At 41.6% G+C, this 21,109-nt stretch overlaps 1 pseudogene; it reads left to right on the forward strand.

Annotated features, from left to right (window-relative positions):
• The first annotated feature begins 16,111 nt into the window (after positions 1 to 16,111).
• On the forward strand, positions 16,112 to 16,441 carry LOC127665172 (PHD finger-like domain-containing protein 5A; annotated as a pseudogene).
• Positions 16,442 to 21,109: the final 4,668 nt, after the last annotated feature.

A 21,109-nucleotide genomic window follows, 5' to 3' on the forward strand; every position in this document is an offset into this window, starting at 1 on the left:
TGGTCAGAGAGACATAGACAATGAAAACAACACTCAAGACAGACACAGATATCGACACCAAAAGACATCTCTTGCGAGACTTCCAACACCAGAAAAATGAATCAGATGGTCGGGAATTGACAAAGAATTGCTTCCCTAGGAGAGAATCAGAGTCTGACCCAACACACAGACGGGAATCTTCTGAGCAATCTACTGAACGTCCTTGGAGTTCCCACAGATCTTCCTAGGATGTCTCCCAGGGTGGCAGTTGGTTACCCTCTTGGCACGTCTGCTGATAACCTTCTCGAAGAGAAGTCTTTGCTGGAGTGAGCACAGACAACTGCAAACCAAAAGCAACAGAATCAAAACATCAAAACAATCCGGCCGGCGGAGACCAAGACAAATAGATAGAATCTTACCCCCAAGAGGAGTTTCTGGAAACTTGGGTGGTCACAAATCCCGGACGAGCCCCAAAGATAAAAGACCCCCGATGAGGAGAGACCCTCACTCAAATCTCGGGATGAAACGACACCCAAGGAATTCACAGGAGACCGTTCTTGATGCAAACACACCAAGTTTATTCGGGAGAATCCAGTGCACTAGGGTCGTCTCGTAACCACGGAGGGCTAGAGGAGATCGACCAACAGTAACTGGAGTCAGGGGTATTAAAAGGGAAAAACCACAAGGCAAGGGGTGGAGGAAAAAGAAAAGAATTCACAAGGCAAGGGGTGGAGGACAAATATGCATGGAATGTGGAAGTATAGAATGAGGAAGTCAGGCAGTAGTTTATGCCTTAAGGAGGGTTAGAGATTATCTGGAACAAACATCCTTGGGGTTAAACATTGTAAAGATAGTCACAAGGCAAGTCATTCAGACATTCTTTTTGGTCAGCTAGTTCCTGAAACAGGGCGTCTCAGGATCAGTTAAGCAAATGTCGGCTATTTCCAAGGTCAGAGTGCTATTTCCAAGGTCAGGGTGTACTTGACCTCAGAGGCTTGTTTGATAGGGGCCTAAAAACCTTTACATTTTTGAGTTGGGGTCTCTCAGGAGGACTGAAGTGGGGGTGCTTTGGTTCCTCTGAGAAAGGGAACAAAATACTTATCAGAGCAATGATGGAGACAGAGTGTGGAGCAGAGACTGAAGGAAAGGCCACTCAGAGACTGCCCTACCTGGGGATTCATTCTATAAACAGTCACTAAACCCAGACACTCTTATGGATGAAAATAAATGCATACTTAAACGAGCTTGTTATGTTTGCCTCCAGAGGGCCCCTACCAGAGCCTTACACATACAGAGACAGATGCTAGCAGCCAACCATTGAACTGAGCAAGGGGTCCCTAATAGAGGAGTTGGAGGGTGAACTGGAGAAGCTGAAGGGGTTTACAGCCCCATGGGGAGAACAACAATGTTGGCCACCTAGATGCCCCAGGATTCCCTGGGACTAAACCATCAACCAAGGGGTACACATGGTTCCACGCAAAAGTGTGGCAGAGGAATGCCTTGTCAGCATCAGTGGGAGGAGAGGTTCTTGGTCCTATGATAGCTCAATAGATGCCCCAACAAAGAGAAATTGAGGAGGAGTGTGGGCGGGAGTAGGTTAGGTGGAGAGCATATACTTGGAGGCAGGGGGTGGGAGGAAGGGTTGGGGTTTTCAGGAGGGGGAAACTGGGAAAGGTTTTAGCATTTGAAACATAAATAAAGATTATATTCAATAAAAATGAGAGAAAATTAAAAAAAATAAACAAAATCACTTTTCTTCAACCTAAAAAAGAAAAGAAAAGAAAGGAAAAGAGAAGAAAAGAAAACAAAAAGACCAGATAACCACAAGTTTGCATTGTATGAAGAAGGGCCACTGGGAGGACACCACATCCCCTGAGCGAGAAGTTGGGATACACCTGCAACACCCTGCAAAAGGCAGTGACTGTAAGATAAGGGAGAACCTGGCAGACAGATTTGCTTTGGGTTGTGAAAAAGTCACATCAAGCAGTTGTCCCAGGGTTGGAGACTCAACAGTAAGAAGAAAGGAGAAGGTTTAAATGGTTTAGGTATAAATGCAGAAATTATTGTAAACAGTTGAAACAGGCATTATGATCTAAGTTCTCCATGTCTAAACCTGTGCACTAGAGCCTGGCAAGTATTACTCATCCTTTTCTCTCAGACTGTGCATTTTCAGAGGGGAAAAATAACTTTCCAGTTAGGTACGGTCACACTTGTTTGAATGTTATTCTGAACTGATTGAACAAGAGTAACTACTGTCATTTGTTATCTAAATATATGTTCAATTCCATACTCTCTAAACTGCCCTTGTCTATGAACCCTGAAAAACTGGGCAGTTTTGATATTTACTGATCATCTAAAGGTATTCCATGACCACGATTGCCAAAGCTAACTCCTGTCACACAGGAAAGCCCTCCGCTTCCTTCCTCCCCGTCCCTGATGTAGTGATTATTACACCAGCTTCAAAGGTTGTCAGTGAAGTCAATTCTTGCACAAGTTCCTATTTATTTGTTATCACCCTCAAAAGGACAGAGACCTCAGAAAACACTCATGCTCTGGGCTTTTTTCATCCCACTGACCAGGTAGGGCTCCGACTGTAAGGCTCGGCAGGATGATTTTACACAGTGTGCAGTATATGCAGTGGCCAGAAGAATGCATTAGATCCCTTGAGATTGCAATTACACCAGCTGGTTTTATGCCACGTAGTTTAGGGGAATACAACCTGTGTCATCTGCAACAATATCCAGTGCTGTTAATTAAGTCGTCTCTGTATTTATTATATTTTAATTTAAAATTAATTTTATACATTTAAAATATAATCTATCACTTTCTGTAGACTTTACCTTTTTACCTTTTCTCTAGTATATATTCTCAATAATGACAAATGTGGTGGGAGGTTTGGTAACAACATGCTAGCCTAGTGAGCTAACTTCATTTTCTTGACTATATGCAAAATATCTATTTACAAACTATGTACAATTACCTGCTAGAGGCTCAGAAATCTCCTTCATCTATGCCTTTTACCTAGCTAGTCTACCTTTCTCTTGAGCTCACTGAAACATATGTGGCTCTACCTCCCTTACTACACCCTTGGCAGGCTGTAACATTTCAGTTCATGGTGGTGGTGATAGTTGTTATGGTGGTGGTGGTCCAATCCAAATCTGTAGGGGGCTAAAACTTTTCAACTTTATTGTGGAGCTCCTGGGTGCCAGCTAGCTGACTTTGCCTCAAGTCATCCAACAAAGACCACAAGACCCTGCATAAGCAATCTGCCTTACAACAGACAGGAACTTTCCATTCTTTAGCATTCTCTTCTATTGAGGCTTTGGCTTTCAGAGGCACATCCAAAATACATCTTTTCAGGACACACCTAGTTGTACCTAAAAGACAATGTTTTCCTAAGCTTGGATATTTCACTACTAATTAGGTTTTCTATGAACCTTATTCAAATATTCTTCAACAATTTACCCCCTTACTTCTCCCCTCTCCATCCTAAATTCTTTCCTGCTAATTTCTTCCTTGTTACATATGTGTGTCTATGAAGTCAAATACATCAATAAAACTTGCTGACTGCATTTTCATTGGTTGTGTGTATATTGTTGAAGGATTGCCCAAGTTTCATTGATTAGCCAATAGGGAACTCATTGCTTGGGGCTAATTCTGTTAGTTGAGGTAAAGTTCCACTCTTAAATAACCAATAGGAGTTGGGGAGAACGAATCATCCACAGACTGTGTACAAAAGAAGCCGGTCCCTCTTCTCTGAGAAGTAGATAAAGTACATGCATTGAATCAAAAAGCTATAAGTGGATTATTTTAGTTACTTAGTGAGCAGTTTGCTATTTGTGGTGGCAAACCTTCCCTATCTATTAAATAGAGGTAGATGTCACCCACATACCCTAGAATGATTATCCTAGACTTTTTCCTACTCCCAAAGACATCCACACCCACATACCCCAGAATGATTATCCTAGACTTTTTCCTACTCCCAAAGACATCCAGGTACTGGAAAATAAGTATTCAACATATTAGTAATGGGTGACATTCCCATTGAAACACCACATCTTGCTTCAACTCTTAGTGAGGGAATCCTGCCTCTTACCCAACCACACTCTTCCACAATTTTTCAATAGGTCTGTTATGATTCCAATATACAATGCTAAGAATAAACAATATTATTCCTCAAAGAGTCAAAGCATATTGAAGATGGAACAGATGAAAGCAAGACCAAATTCAGCAGGAAAATATGAAATCAGGAAGCTCATTGCTCAGCTTCTTGGGATTATGATGAAACTCCCTAGACTACAAAGTACTTAGGTGTCCCTAGTATTCCAACTCTGTCACTTAAGCACATATAGATTCACTTTTAGGCCAGTTCCACTACATGCTTGCAGCTCTTTTCAAAGCTGCTCCTCTTGTCCCAAATACCCTGTGTATGGTATTATATTTTACTTGATTGGGTTAGTGAGGGTGGAGAGATCTTTCAGTTGTTAAGAGCACTGACTGTAGAACCAGTCTTCATTCCTAGCATTTTCATGGCAGCTCACAATGATTCCACAAAACCTAAGGTCTAAATAATTACATGTGAGCAGTCACCTGGCATTTTCTTGGGTATTTACATAAATGAGAGCTTTTATGTGTGTCTTGTCATATAGATTCAAAAATTAATGCTATAAAAATATAGTTCTATACTACGAGGGAACAAAACAAATTTGAGTCACTCAGTCAGCAAAGACATCATGTGATATAAAGAATCAAACATATTTTGTAGTCTATGATTTCAAGGGAAATAATTAAACTATAACAAGAAAACAAGCTTTAACAGACTTAAGTTGCTATTTGTCAAAAATCCTAACCTACAGTAATCAGAGTTTATTGTATCTACTAATATACAATCCTGTGCCACAGTCAGATTCACAGTTCAATTCTGGACCATGTTTTAGATTCACTCCCTTTGTTTTCTCAGTTAAATCATACTTAGTGGGATTGTTTTCCTCTGCTCAGGTCACCACATATATGAATACATCTATAGTCTCTATCACAATACTTCCCAGTCCCAACAGATCAGATTCTGATACTTCAGCCAACATGTTCTTCCTGGAATTTACCATGGTAATACACATAGTATTGCTTGTATACACATAATACACAGCATAGTATTGCTTGTAGGGCTGCTTCAGAGGAGAATCTTAGAAGGATCCCACAAGATATCTCCTACTGTTGCTATAGACTGTTAGCTCTTTCTAGAGTCCATCACTCTCTAGGGTCACCCAGCTGGGCCTCAGGACAGTAGCAGCCATGCTATTGAATGAGAAGAAATCAAATGACTCAGACAGAACAGACCTATTGATCTCTGCTTCCACAATAGGGGTGGACAGGAACCAAATCTGGGAAATTTGTAGTTATGAAGAAGTTCTTACAGTCTTCAAGAGCACGTCTACTTCTTCACTCAAGGAACAGGGTACATCATGTGCACATTCTATTACACACCTACAGTCAGTTCAGCCATCAATTTGCTTTGTAAGACCCCCCAAACCGAGGGTGCCCCAGCACTCCACACCCCGCAAGGCGACACCCAAATCACTCGAGAGAAATGGTCTCAATGCAATAGCATGAGGATTTCTTTATTCCAGAATTCTGGGTTCCACAGCTGTACACCGTGCAGGGCTAGAGGACTGTGGACCACAAGTACCAAATTGCAACAACTTTTATAAGTTTATGACAAAACCCACGAATCACAAACCAATCATTTCTTAGCATGGAGAGCCCACGAAATGCGTGCCAATTGGTTTGTACCATTCCATAGTTTTTAGGCCAATCAGTTTAAGTTATCAGAGCCCGCGCTCAGTGGACCAATTAGTTTCCTATTTTCTTGGATGTCTATAGCTGCATGAACTCCTGCATAGGGGTAATGGTATAAGCAGTTTACAGAAGCAAGATAAGCTTAGTCCATTTCCAGTTACCTTGTGGGGCCAGGATCACCTATTCAAGGCCTTTCTGCTAGGTCTAAACAAAGGGCGGGCTCTGGAATGTGACCTTTTACCTAGTTTCTAACAAAGCGAGATAGCATTTTAAACTTCTGACTTCCTGGGGTCATTAGAGTTAGGCTGTATTATTTTCTATCCTTTCACTTTCATAGCTGGGAAGTCCTGCAGGCAAACGTAGGTAACATTCAAGCAATAACTCTTGTTCAAGCAAAAATAGTCCTTAGAAGAAAAACAATGAGTTGTCTATGGAGGGATCTGGACACAAAAGAGAGATGATGGAAATGTCATGAATATAATGGCAAAATATAGTTTTAAAAGTTGAAATGGGCTTGATGATTATGTGCTCCAGAGAGGAGGGATTTGTATTAGAGGACGCCAAGTATTACTTAAGCCTATTCTCTCACTGAGATCATCTTAAAACTTGAAAAAACCCTACTGTTTTATTAGGCAGGAACACAATCGTTTCCTGAATATTCTTTTTTGGTAGGACTAGTGTTACTACAGAAATTTGATATTTCAGCAAGTTCAATTTTTTTATCCAGATTCTTGGATGCCTGGGGCTGGACCCAAAAATGGGCCAGAAGGACACTTATCAATCACTTAAAATTGATTACCTCATTGCTCATCTTAAGTCCTTTTAAAGTTATCAACTGCTTTTGTCCCATCCCTTTCTGGGCTTGACTACGTAAATTTCAAAGTCACTCACAGAACTCAAGTCTTGCACAGGTGCAGCTTCATTTGACAGTCCCAACAGAAAACAAGTCAGATGACAGTCATTCACTGGTCTATTTTCCCTTACAATGAACAGTCAAGTCCCATGCTTAGTGAGTTGCAGGACTGACTTATCCTGTGGCAGCAGAGACAGGATTTGAAGTCCAAATTAATTCTAAATTACAGAGTATGAGCCAGCCTGTGGTACAAGAGACATTGCTTGTAACAGAAATAATAATCAACAGCACTTTTGAAAAATGATTTTAATGACTGGGAAGTACTGGAGAATGAAAACAATTAAGAAACAATAGGAGAGATTCATTTAAAGGATATCACATTTAAAATCTGAAATCTATTATTGACTCTGTAAAGAGATAAACATCGCCAGTCAGTGGTGATGCATGCTTTTAATCCCAACACTTGGGAGGCAGAGGCAGGCAGATTTCTGCGTTCAAGGTGAGCCTCATCAACAGAGTGTTTTCCAGGATATCCAGGGCAACACAGAGACACCCTGGGCCAAAAAAACCAAACGAAAACAAAAAATGGTAAACATCACTGAAAACACCCCACATATCTGCACCAATTTTCAAAAACAGCAGTTCATCCCCTGGCAGAGAGAATGCTATTAAGAAGTGAGGGTTTCGCCGGGCGTGGTGGCGCACACCTGTAATCCCACATACCTTTAATCCCAGCACTTGGGAGGCAGAGGCAAGCGGATTTCTGAGTTTGAGGACAGCCTGGTCTACAGAGTAAGTTCCAGGACAGCTAGGACCACACAGAGAAACCCTGTCTTGAAAAAAACAAGAAGAAGAAGAAGAAGAAGAAGAAGAAGAAGAAGAAGAAGAAGAAGAAGAAGAAGAAGAAGAAGAAGAAGAAGAAGAAGAAGAAGTAGTTAGGGTTTCACCTTGACCTATGAGCAATTTTAGCTGCTGAGATATATAACTTAACACACGCAGCTAAAATCAATGGCCTGTTTCTCAACCATCTGAGCTGAAGTAAATTTGCAAGTGGATTGATCATATATGCAATAGTGCCCTCTAGGTGGAAATTCAAAATTCACTGGATCAAGCTAATCATCCCAATTTGTAGGACCACCAGTCTGATCTGCTTTCATTCACATGGCATGAATTAATACATGCTGAGGAATTACAAAATCACTCACCTTGGCCTAACCTGGCACTTCTCCATAATGGTGCTGTTAACGGTTGTTTACTTGCCCAGTTTCTTTCCATGAATTACACAAGAATCTTGTCCTCCTACTCTGGTCTTAAGGTAGAAGACATGCTACACATACAAATCCTTTTTCTCTTACTGCAATGGAAAGTTGACTACATAGCTCCAAAAGGTAATTTTAAAACTGAGTGGTGGCTGGGCAGTGGTGGCTCACGCCTGTAATCCCAGCACTCTGGGAGGAAGAGGCAGGCGGATCTCTGAGTTCGAGACCAGCCTGGTCTACAGAGTGAGTTCCAGGACAGCCAGGTCTATACAGAGAAACCCTGTCTTGAAAAAAAAACAAATCCAAAAAAACCCAAAAAAAAAAAACAACCAAACAAACAAACAAAAAACAAAAACGGAGTGGTGGTACAGGTGGTATATTTAAGATTTTTGATAGCTTAATCAAGAAGACAATAGGTTGCTGGGCAGTGGTGGCGCATGCCTTTAATCCATGCACTTGGGGGTGGGGGAGGGGCAGGCAGATGTCTGAGTTCAAGGCCAGCCTGGTAAAAGAGTGAGTTCCAGAACAGCCAGGGCTATACAAAGAATCCCTGTCTTGAAAAAAAACATAGAAGAAGGAAGAAGGAGGAGGAGGAAGAGGAGGAAGAGGTGAAGGAAGAGGGAGAGAATGAGGAAGAAGAGGAGCATGAGAGGAAGAGGAGGAGGAGGAGGAGAAAGAAGAAGGAGGAGAAAGAAGAAGGAAGAGAAGGAGAAGGGGAAGGGAAAGGGGAAGAAGGGGAAGAGGAAGAATGGGAAGGGGAAGAAGGGGAAGGGGAAGGGGAAGAAGGGAAAGGGGAAGAAGGGGAAGGGGAAGGGGAAGGAGAAAGAAGGAGACGATGAAGACATTATGTTATGGCTTTAAGAAGCAACAACTGGGATCAAGGACAACTGAATGTATGAGGGAGAGCTTTTCTCAGAAACATCATTCTAGGCTATGGGTACACTTGCTCTAGAATTAATATGTGTTTAACAAGGAAACCATTGGACAAAACTAAATGATTATTTTAAAATAACTCTTTACAAAGAGTGTGTATTCAGCTCAAAGAAAATCCAACCAAGAACAGATTTTGCATTTCACATATGCTACCACTCTTCATTCTTTTTAAGATTTAGGCCCCAGGCCATCCTTTGAAACACATCAATAGGGAAAGTAGTCTTCAAGTCTAGTCACTGAGGCAGATGGAGATTTGCAGCACTTCATTTTAGTCATGAAGTATGATCTCAAAGATAGAGTTAAAAGATGTATCAATGCCACAATTCTCACACATAGGAAGGACACAGAACACAAATATAGAATACATCACAGAAAAGTCACCTAACAATAAAGTGGTTACGGCTCTTACATGAACAATTCTGCTGAGCTACTCTAAGGTCAAAGAAAAGCAGCTTTTCCTCCTGAGCAAGCTGATTCAGAGGAAGGCAATGGAAGCATCAATGCAGAACATGGAATAGTTACATTCCAATTAGACCCAACTGCTCTATTTCTCACAACAATGATTTTACTGAGGAGAATTCCAGTTTTTTGAGCTAATCTTTTTTTTTTCCAAATTTTTTTATTCGATATATTTTTTATTTACATTTCAAATGATTTCCCCTTTCCTAGCCCCCCCCTCCCAGAAAGTCCCGTAAGCCCCTTTCTCTCCCCCTATCCTCCCACCCACCCCTTCCCACTTCCCCATTCTGGTTTTGCTGAATACTGCTTCACTGAGTCTTTCCAGAACAAGGGGCCACTCTTCCTTTCTTCTTGTACCTCATTTGATGTGTAGATTATGTTTTGGGTATTCCAGGTTTCTAGGTTAATATCCACTTGAGCTAATCTTTTAAAATTTTATTTTATATGTATGGGTATTTTGCCTGCAGGTGTCTGGGCACTGTGTACTCTGAGACCAGAAGGGGGCAGCAGATCCTTCGCAATGATAGTTATCAACCAGGTAGTTTGGGGAATGGGACCCCTGTCTACTGTAACAATGCCCAGTTTATTTTAACTGCTAGGCTATCTGGCGAGGTTTTTATTTAAATTGTATTTTTGTATTTTAAGTAAATTATATTGCATCACTTTCTGCTTCATTATCTTTTCTTTATTCATTCCCAAATTCTTTCCAATATCTTCCTTGTTGAGTATGAAAAACAATGCACAAATATATGAATAAAACCTGCTGTGTGCATTTCTGTTGAGTGTTATTTATGGTTTTAGGGATGAATACTTTGCATTGAACAATCCATTAGGGAGCTCCTCCCATCCTGAGGATGATTTCTTCACTTGTGGTAGAATTTAATCCTGAAGTGACCTAGGTTGTCTTGGGCAAGAAACATGAGGAATAGAAATTTTAGGGTGGTAAACACCTCAGCTAACACTTACTGCTGTCACGACTCTGATCAATCTGAAGCTTCAGGCAAGACTATAGATATTGGCCTGAGCTAATCAGTCTGCCTTGGCTCTCTGGCCTACTGTCATACACCATTGATCACTTGTAGGGAGCTGCTTGCTACTGCGCCCTTAAAATGGCACGGGTTTCCGCTTTCCGCCTTTCCGCCTTTCCGCCTTCCCGCTGGTGGGCTCCCCATCGCAAACAACTCCTTATTTGGGTGGAGCCTGTTGAGTCTTCCGCCTTCCATGTGGATACAGCCTATCAGCAATGCCCATGTGGCTAAGCCTGATTGGCTAGCTATTAGTATTTAAGGGCTTGGCTTATTCTCTCTGGGGTCAGAAGAAGCTTGTACAGGGATCCTGAGTAAACTGCTTGGAGAAGATCTTCCTGTGTTGCATCATTCCTTGCCGGCGTGGGTGGTCACGACAACTGGTGCTGAAACGGGGAACTCTCCTCGTTCAGGGTGGGGGTGGGGTGGGGGGTGGGTTCGAAGATCAGAACTTCTTGCAGTCAGGGTAGTGCACTGGTAAGTTCCCAAGGTAAGTTGGGACATAAGGGACTGTGAAAAGCAGGTAGCCTGCTCCTCTCTGTAGACAAAGAGGGAGTGAAAAGTTTGCAGAAAGCAAACTGAAAGTAAAGTCCGAGGTCTTGTGGACCGAGGTTTAAATTCGCGGATTAGTGACCCAGTGAAAATTAAAGGGTTACAATTTATGGACCCTGCTCTGATAGCAGTGTCCTACATTTTTGCCTGCGTTCCTTTTTTGGGGAGTCGTGTTCTGGTTTTGCTGACCAACATGCACCCCTGGTGATCGTAAGTAAAAGGACTTAGAGCCTTAATTTTTAAAATGGGGACCTCACAGTCTCATCCAATTTTTATGGCTCTTCAGGAGCTGCTCTTATCAAAGAATTTAAAGATCAAGAAATCGACCTTAGAGAGATTTCTTAATGAATGTGATACCGTGGCACCCTGGTTCGCTGTTTATGGCAGCCTAACGGTAGCCTGCTGGGATAGGTTAGGGAAGGATCTGGACTTTGCCTGGGATCAGGGCACACTTAAAGGAGGAGTAAGGCCTATTTGGAAGCTTGTTAGGGGCTGTTTAGAAGATAAAAAATGCTGTAAGGCCGTAGAGGATGGACAAACTGCTTTAGAAATCTTACAAGAGGAAAGATCAGAAAAGGCAGAGAGTGTTAAAGAAAAAGGGGCAAAGTCTTTCTACCCTGCCTCAGAAGGACTAGAAGATTTCAGTTCCGGAAGATTCTGATCTTGAGGAGGAAGAGATACATGCTCTGGTTAAACAGTTGGAGGGAGCGAGCCTAAAACAGAGGAAGAAACTTAGAGATAAGTCAGGAGTGGTGGCACCATCAATGGGTGTGGCCGTCCCTACCCCGCCAGCACCTTCCACTCCTCTACCTTATCTAGAGACTACCCAGTATACAGGGAGTTCTTTTTGTCCACAAGTTTGGTCACAGGTGCGCACCGAGCTCTCTTTAGCTTATCCAGTGTTTCAGGATCCACAAGGGCAAAGGAGTCATGAGCCTTTAGAATTTAAAGTTATCAAATCTCTAGCCGAATCAGTTCGAAATTATAGAACATCCGCTGCCTTCATGGTGGCTCAAGTTGAGGCTCTCGCTAGGCACTGTATGACTCCTGGGGATTGGAGTTCGTTGGTTCGTGCCTGCCTAAGCCCAGGACAATACCTCTCCTCTCAAACGTTACAGGGCTTGGGTTATGCAAAGGCCCTGGATATTAGTGCAAGACAGCTCAAGTGGCAATATCAGGAAGGACACCCTGGCGTAATACAGCCCTATGTCCTAGATTTGCCAATCACCCTATGGGGGAGGGATTTGCTGAAGAATATGGGCTATAAATTAACCAATGAATATTCGGAAGTCTCGCAACAACTCATGAAGCAGATGGGGCATTACCCCGGAAGGGGCATTGGGAAAGTTTTACAAGGAAGGACTAGCCCAGTTGTTGCTCAACAAGGACCCAATTGGCAAGGTCTGGGTTTTTCCTAGGGGCCATTGAGGAGGGTATTCCCATCACATGGAAGACAGAGGAACCTGTGTGGGTTCCTCAATGGCCCCTTTCCTCTGAAAAGCTTGCAGCAGCTCATTCCTTAGTAAGTGAACAGCTCTCCCTTGGGCACATTCAAACCTCAGTATCTCCTTGGAACACCCATTTTCATTATAAAAAAGAAAACAGGAAAATGGAGGCTGCTTCATGACCTCCGCGCTATTAATCAACAAATGCAAGTGATGGGTCCAGTGCAGCGAGGCCTTCCCTTGTTGTCTGCCTTACCTAGCCATTGGCCAGTCATAGTAATAGATATAAAAGACTGTTTCTTTTCAATTCCTCTCTGCATTAAAGACAGGGAGCGGTTTGCATTTACCATCCCTTCTTGTAATCATGAGAAACCTGATAAGAGGTATGAATGGAAAGTGTTAGCCCAGGGCATGGCTAATAGCCCCACTATGTGTCCAGTATTTGTGAGTGCTGTCATCGCTCCTCTAAGAGAGCAATATTCCAGAGTAAGATGCATCCACTACATGGATGATATCCTTCTGAGTAATAAAGATGAGAAGGTTTTGGATCAGGCTTATGAAGAGCTAATAAGATTACTGAGAAGAAAGCAATTGTTTGTTGCCCCTGATAAGGTTCAAAAAACCAGTGTAGTCTCTTATTTGGGAGCAAGTTTGAATCCTCTTACAGTAGTCCCACAAAAGATTGAAATTAGAAAGGATAATCTCAAGACACTTAATGACTTTCAGAAGTTGTTGGGTGATATAAACTGGATCCGAAGCTATTTGAAAATACCTAATTATGAATTGAGGCCATTATTCAATCTTTTGGCCAGTGATTCAGCCCTGGATTCTCCTAGACAATTAACTAAGGAGGCTCGAGTGGCCTTGAGGAAGGTAGAGCAAGGACTACAGGATGCAGTACTATATCGTTGCACAGAGGACTTGGATATCATCCTGTGCATTCTGCCTACCTTTTTGCAGCCTACAGGGCTGTTATGGCAGGCAGGACCCTTATTATGGATTCATCCTAAAGCCTCACCAGCAAAATCCATAAAGCATTACCCCAATGCTGTTGCAACATTGGCCCTTAGTGGAATACAACAGTGCGTGCAGTTTTTTGGGGAGATATCCAGCCTCCCTGATTATTCCATATACTGCTTTTCAAGTGCAAATATTATGTGGAGCAATTGATGACTGGGCCATATTGCACTGTAGTTTCCATGGTATTATAGATAATCATTATCCCAAGCATCCTTTGCTTTTCTTTTTTAAAGAACATCCTGTTGTGTTTCCAAAAGTAACTGCACAAAATCCTTTGCCAGATGCTCCCAATATATTTACAGATGGATCAAAAACTGGATGTGGGGTGTATATGGTAGAACATCAGAAACCAGTCCTGTATCAATTCCAGCCAAGTTCTCCACAGGTGGTTGAGTTGCAAATTGTCTTGGAAGTCTTTAAAAAATGCCCTTTTCCCTTCAATTTGCTTTCTGATTCGGCATATGTGGTAAATGCTGTAAAAATTCTAGAGGTGGCCGGACCTATAAAACAAAACAGTACTGTTTGTCAATTACTGAGAGAGTTACAAAAGATCATTTGGCTGAGAGAATCAAAATTTTTTATACAACATATTCGAGCTCATACAGGCTTACCTGGCCCATTAAGTGAAGGAAATGATCTGGTTGCTCATTGCACTAGAATGGAATATGCCTTTTTGAGTTCTGTTTTGGAAAATGCCCGAATTTTTCATAAGCAATTTCAAGTTCCTTCAAAGACCTTGCAACGAAGGTTTGGATTATCCCGAGCAGATGCCAGACAAATTGTACTAGAATGTCAACAATGTGCTGTTTATAATCATCCCTCTAGTTTAGGAATTAATCCAAGAGGTTTGCTACCTTTAAAAATTTGGCAGATGGATGTTACTCATATTTCTGAATTTGGAACTTTAAAATATGTTCATGTTTCTGTGGATACTTGTTCTGGCATCATTCATGCTACAGCCTTGAGTGGAGAGAAGACACATGACGTTATTACACATTGCCTTGAAGCATGGGCAGCTTGGGGGCAACCTCAACAGCTTAAGACAGACAATGGCCCTGCCTATACAGCTCAGTCTTTTTCAATCCTTTTGTAAGCAAATGAATATAATCTTGAATCATGGTCTACCCTATAATCCTCAGGGCCAAGGCATTGTTGAACGTGCTCATTGTACCCTTAAGGAATGTTTAACAAAACAAAAAGAGGGAATTGGGTGTGGTAGAACACCCAAAGAATGACTTTCACTGGCATTATTTACTTTAAATTTTTTGCATCTGGATAATGATGGTTTGACTGCAGCTGATCGGCACCAATGCCCTAATAATACCTTGAAGAATTATGTTAAATGGAAGGATGTGCTTACTGGATTATGGCATGGCGCTGATCCAGTGTTGGCGTGGGCGAGAGGTTCTGTTTGTGTGTTTCCTCAGACTCAACAAGAACCACTGTGGGTGCCTGAGCGGCTGACCAGACGCTGCAATAAAAATGAAGATCCTCCTGCTGTTACTGATTCTCAGCGAGACATTGATGCTGGTGTAGATGGAGCCAAGATGGGCGATCTTGTCAGTGTTCCCGAGACCCATGCCGATACACCATGATGCTAAGCTGTTTCCTTGTCCTTTTAGTTCTAACAAGTCTCTTGATATACCTTATTCACCTTTAGATAAAGAGGAGGGAAGTGTAAATGAAAAGTATGCCCTTGCCATCCTTTTGATAGTACTTTCAATTGTTTGCCTGTGGTGCATCTGCAGAATGAGGTTTATCCAACAAAGACAGGCTGCAATGATGGTACAGGCATTCACAGCCATTGAAGGTGGACAGTCCTCCCAGGCCTGGCTGGCAGCCATGAAGGCCTAATAAGATGCTTTCCACGCTCAGGATGTGAGGCTAAGCACTGCACTCAGGGGCCCATGATTGGAGAGCCCTTGAGGGGAGCATGTTTGACTGCACACGGGTTGGTACCCCAGAACCCATCTCTGAGCAAAAGGTACCGGACGGGTTTGATGAAATCCACTGGACTGATGGCTCAGAAGGGCGTCGAAACAAGGTCCATGAGTCCACCCAATGGCAAATGATATATCAGAGGTCAAACCTCTACTCTCGCCTGAATGCGTGTTTAAAAAGAAAAAGGAGGAACTGTAGGGAGCTGCTTGCTACCTCGCCCTTAAAATGGTGCGGTCTCAGTTTTCTGCCTTCCCGCTGGTGGGCTCCCTGTCGTAAACAACTCCTTATTTGGGTGGAGCCTGTTGAGTCTTCCGCCTTCAGCGTGGATACAGCCTATCAGCAATGCCCACATGGCTAAGCCTGATTGGCTAGCTATTAGTATTTAAGGGCTTGGCTTATTCTCTCCAGGGTCAGAAGAAGCTTGTACAGGGATCCTGAGTAAACTGCTTGGAGAAGATCTTCCTGTGTTGCGTCATTCCTTTCCGGCGAGGGTGGTCGCGACAATCACTTTCACCATGAATGACTGAAATCTTGAAACTGCTGTCTCCAGTTTCCAAGCACTGTGATTAAAGGCCTGTGCCACCATGTATGGCTTAGGTGGCTTCCATTTTATGTAGTGAGTCATTGGAAACACAGCATGAGTAAGAAGAGCAGTTCCACATATCTATTCAGTAATGACTTAACACTCTTGAGTTTTGGGTTCACCATCTATAGAAGAAGGACAGAACTCTGTCCTAGTCCTTTGATGAGTTATAACAGACATTATGATAAATCAAAACCATAGTGCTCCTAATGTGAAAGACAGTGGAGACTTCTATAAGCTTCACGCTGCCGGCATGGAGAAGACTTATGGCTAAACATCATCCAGATTTGATTTTCTGCTGCAATCAGGCTAGTATTGTTATCTGAAGACTGTGTGAAAAATGTGATGGCAAATGTTTGATCTGTGATTCCTATGTGTACCACTGCACCCTAGTTCCCGTATGTGATGAATGTAACTATGGATTTTACCAGACCTGGAGTGTGATCTGTGGAGGTCCGGGCGTCTCTGATGCCTACTATTGTAAAGAGTCCTCCATTCTGGAGGATAGAGATGGTTGCCCAAAGACTGTCAATTTGGGGAACTCTAAGACAGACGTGTTCTATGAACACTAAAAATATGGCTTCAAGAAGAGGTGACTGGTAGGTGGCTCCTTCCTCTCCCATTAAGCTGCTGCAGCTGCCAGAAAAGACACATATTACCACCAGCAGGAAGGGGATGGAGTTCAAGGCCAGCCTGGTCTACAGAGTGAGTTCCAGAACAGCCAGGGCTATATAGAGAAACCCTGTCTCAAAAACATAAAAAAACAAAAACAAAAAAGTAGAAACCGCCCAGGGCTAGAGTCCATGTTTAGTTGGGTGGTGGTGGCACACACCTTTAATCCCAGCACTTGGGAGGCAGAGGCAGGCAAATTTCTGAGTTCGAGGTCAGCCTGGTCTACAGAGTGAGTTCCAGGACAGTCTGGGCTACAGAGAGAAACCCTGTCTTGGGGAAAGGGGAGGGGGAATGGAGCTGAGTGTCACTAGAGCACTCTGCTAGTGCTAGTGGCTTCCTGCCACTCCTTTCCCTCCCTGTGTTACAGAGGTGGAAGTGAGTGCCCATAGAATGCTATTGAGCTCTAGCAGACCGGAGGAAACATTGCTCACTTAGTTCCTAGTTTCCTTTTTATTTTTAGTTGAAAAAGCAAGTCTCTGCTGTCCAATTTGATCTTTCCCACTCGAAAGCTTCAAAACAAGGCTGTGTGCAGCATTGATGATGAAATTGTCATTGCAGAAGTGTGACCTTGCAACAGCTATGATGGAGTTGTCTTGTGACCCTCAGTCTGGCCAGGTGCCATCAGAACAGTAATGTGACTTGACACTTCCCAGGTGATGTTGGGTTCATGTTATTTTCCTTATAAATTGGAATTTTGTTATGCTAATAAAGGTGGTATGTATTTTCTGGAAAAAGAAAAGACAGTGTAATTTAAGTTGGCAGGGCTGCATTTCAAGGTAGACTCTTCTGTTACTAGAGTTAAGACCAGTCTGTGTCCTAGCTACCCTAACCAGAGAGACTCAGCCAATGATCCTCATTAAGCCAGTAGAACTGATTTATCTAGCTGTGACATGCCCACCTATAATGCTGGTAAGCTGGAGGTAAGGTGGGCAGAACTCTCTGATGTTCTAGAACAGGTAAGAGTTCCATGTCATCCAGAGACTTATAGTGAAAATACACTTTTAAATATAACAACAAAAGTGAATGAAAAAGAAAAACAAGGAAATGATTAATGAAAATTGAAAACAGATTAACATATTTTTTCAGTGTGACTAATTTGGAATGGAGAATGTTTCTCCCTGTTCTAAGTCCTTAACTGAATTTTAGATCCTTTCTCCCCTGAAACGTATTCATTTAAAGAGTAAATATTTATTATGCTAAGAAGCCCTTATCTAGAGGATTCTGCAATTTTGGGCAATGAGATTCCAAGGGAAATTAAAAGTTCACGGGGTCCACTATTATACTAGACCATAATCAAAGGGAAATGTGTGAATGTCTCTTTAGACTATCCAATGAATACGAGGCAGACAGGTTACAGGGATGGGGTGGGGACTGAGGGGCTTTAAGGTCTAATTGGAGAATGCCATGTGGTGTATGCACAGTGTTGTCAATGACAGATCTGTGTAGCTGCCAAGGAAAAAAATGGGGGAAGAATTGGACAGGGGTGACCCACAACAGCTGAGTGGATACAGACTTATTACAATAGAAGGCAGCTGGTTTTCAGGTACACCCCAAACATTGCACTCAGGAGGGCCTTTTCTTCCACTTCTTTTACATCCAATGCTCACCCCCCCACACACACACCAGTTCATCCATACTCCATGGTTCCTTATAAATGCCTGACTCCCAGTTTTAGAGTGACTTCTGTTTAAGGTCCAGGGTCCCTTGATGACAGTCTTGATGTTTCCCTCAATCTTTATCTGACAATATGTTTACAGTCTGAAAAGAAGACAGTGTATTCTGATTAAATATTTCCCCTAATCTCATTTCAGCATAAGTGAGAAGGTTCAATGTGAAATATGGCCAAATATAACTGTCAAATTGTACATATGTATGTATGTATGTATACACACATGTATATATGTATCCACACATATATACACACATGTATATATATACATATTACATCAGGATATGTTGTGAGATATAAAGTTGATTGCTGATTATTCTATGTGATTATATCTATAGGTACAGATGAATTTGGTTATACACATTAGATTCTTGACTGACACGAGCATCTCTCTTAGGGTTAGAGTATGCTGAAGGCACAAAGCATAGAGTTTCAGGGCTGAGGATTCTACCGGCAGGTGATCCTTTCCAGATCTACAAAGAATTGTTTCAGTAGCACTTGCGCCTGTCCTCCAATAGACTATCTTTCTAGACTCAACAGGCATTTCCTTTTATTCCTCCTAGAATCAAGGTGGATAGCTTGCACAGTACATTATTCAGCCCATAGCAGAGTGACCAACAAAATCACAGGCAGAACTGTTCCAAGGCGATTAACAATTAAAGAGAGATTTTAGAATACAAAATAGGATCTTTATTTCTGGGATTTCACACTGGTATCAGGATCACTGCAAGTAGTATACACCTGCTATCAAGAGACTTGAGACACCACTGGGAGAAAAGCAGGAAACAGATGAAAATCACTAAGGAGCACTATTAGCCAGCCCATCTTTCTCAGTGGGAAGGTGAAAAACACAGCTATATAGGTAAAGTTCTCTACATGAACAGAACTGATAGCCTACAAGCTATAAAAACTAAATATTCTTTGTGTGCTGATCACTAGGTCAGGAAAGAAATACAGAAAGAAATTAAAGATTTTCTAGAATTCAATGAAAATGAAGGTACAACAACCCCCCCCCCAAAAAAAAACACTCTAATCCAAGAACACATGAAAACATCATTCAACAAGATCAAGTAGGCTTCTTTCCAGGGATGCAAGAATGGTTCGATATATGAAAATCTATCAACATAATCCACTATATAACAAACTGATAAAAAGAATCACATGACAATATCATTGGATGCTGAAAAAGCCTTTGAAAAATCAAACACCATTTTATGTCAAAACTCTTGAGGAGATCCAGGATATAGCGTACATACCTAAACACAATAAAAGCAATATGCAAGGATCCAATAGCCAACATCAAATTAAATGGAGAAAAACTTAAAAGAAATGCCACTGAAATCAGGAATAAGACAAAGATCTCTACTCTGTATCTATCAATATAGTACATGTACTAGCTAGCACAATAAGACAACAAAGGAGATCAAGAAGATACAAATTAGAAAGGAAGAAGTCAAGTGTCACTCCTCCCAGTGAGATGATATAGTGGTATAAATATCTGATGCCTAAAATTCTTCCAGTTCCTACAACTGATAAACACCTTCACCAAAGTGACTGGAAACAAAATAAGTCAAATAAGTCACTAGTCCTCATCCATACAAAGTGTAAGTATCCTAAGAAAAGTTCAGGAAGACAATAACCCTTGACAATATCCATGAGTATTATAAAATATCATGGGGGAACTCTAACCAAGCAAGTGAAAGATCTATGTGAAAAGTTCACATCCCTGATGCAATAAACTAACAAAGATATCAGAAGATGGAAAGACCTCCCATACTTATGAATAGGTAGGCTTAACAGAGTGAAAATGAACATCTTACCAAAAGCAATCTACAACTTCTATGAAATTCCCATGAAAATTACAACACAATTTTTTCAGACATTCAAAGCAAAACACTCAACTTCATATAGAAAAAAAAAAAAAAACTCAGGATAGCGAAAACAATTCTGAACAATAAAATAACTTCTGTAGGAAAAAACACCATCCCTGACCTCAAGCTGTCCTACAGAGCAAGAGTGAGAAAAACTGCAAGGTTATGATACAGAAAAAGACAAGGTAACCAACCACAACTATACACACTTGATTTTTTGAAACAAACAAACAAACAAACAAACAAAAAACCATACAAAAGAAAAAGATAAAATCACCTTCAAGAAATATTGCTACTCAAACTGGCTATCTCTACATGTATAAGAATTCGAACAGATCCATATTCATTACCCTGCACAAAACTCTAGTCAGATTGAATCAAGGACCTGAACTTAATATTGGATGCACCATATCTCATAGAAAAAAAAATGGTCAAGGGGACCATTTCCTGATGAGAACAGCCATGGTCCAGGCACTAAGATCAGCAACTGATAAATGGGACTTCATGAAACTGCAAACCTTTTGTAAGGTAAAGGACAAAACATCAGCCTACATATTGGGATAGAATCTTTACCAACCCTTCATCTCACAGAGGGTTAAAATTAAAAATTTCTGAAGAACTTAAAGAAGTTAAGACACCAACAACCCAAAAATCCCAATCCAAATATTGGTTACAGAGCTAAACATAGAATTCTCAACTGATAAATCGTGAATGGCCAAGGAATACATAAATCGTGAATGGCCAAGGAATACATAAAAAAATATTCAAAGGCTTTAGTCATCAGGGATATTCAAATCAATACAAGTATGAGGTTCAATCTTACACCTACTGGAATCGCTAACATCAGAAATGTAAGAAATAGCACATGCTGGAGAGAACATGGAGCCAGGGAAAACACTTTTCTATGGCTGGTAGGTTTTCAAACTTGCAGAACCATTTTTGGAAATCACTTTTTTAGAAAACTGGGAATACTTTACCATGAGGTCCGGCAAAATTACTCCTGGGAATATACCCAAAAAGATGCTCCCCAATCCCACCATTTGCTCAACTAT

The sequence above is a fragment of the Apodemus sylvaticus genome, chromosome 14 (genome assembly GCF_947179515.1).
Source record: "Apodemus sylvaticus chromosome 14, mApoSyl1.1, whole genome shotgun sequence".
Lineage (NCBI taxonomy): Eukaryota > Metazoa > Chordata > Mammalia > Rodentia > Muridae > Apodemus > Apodemus sylvaticus.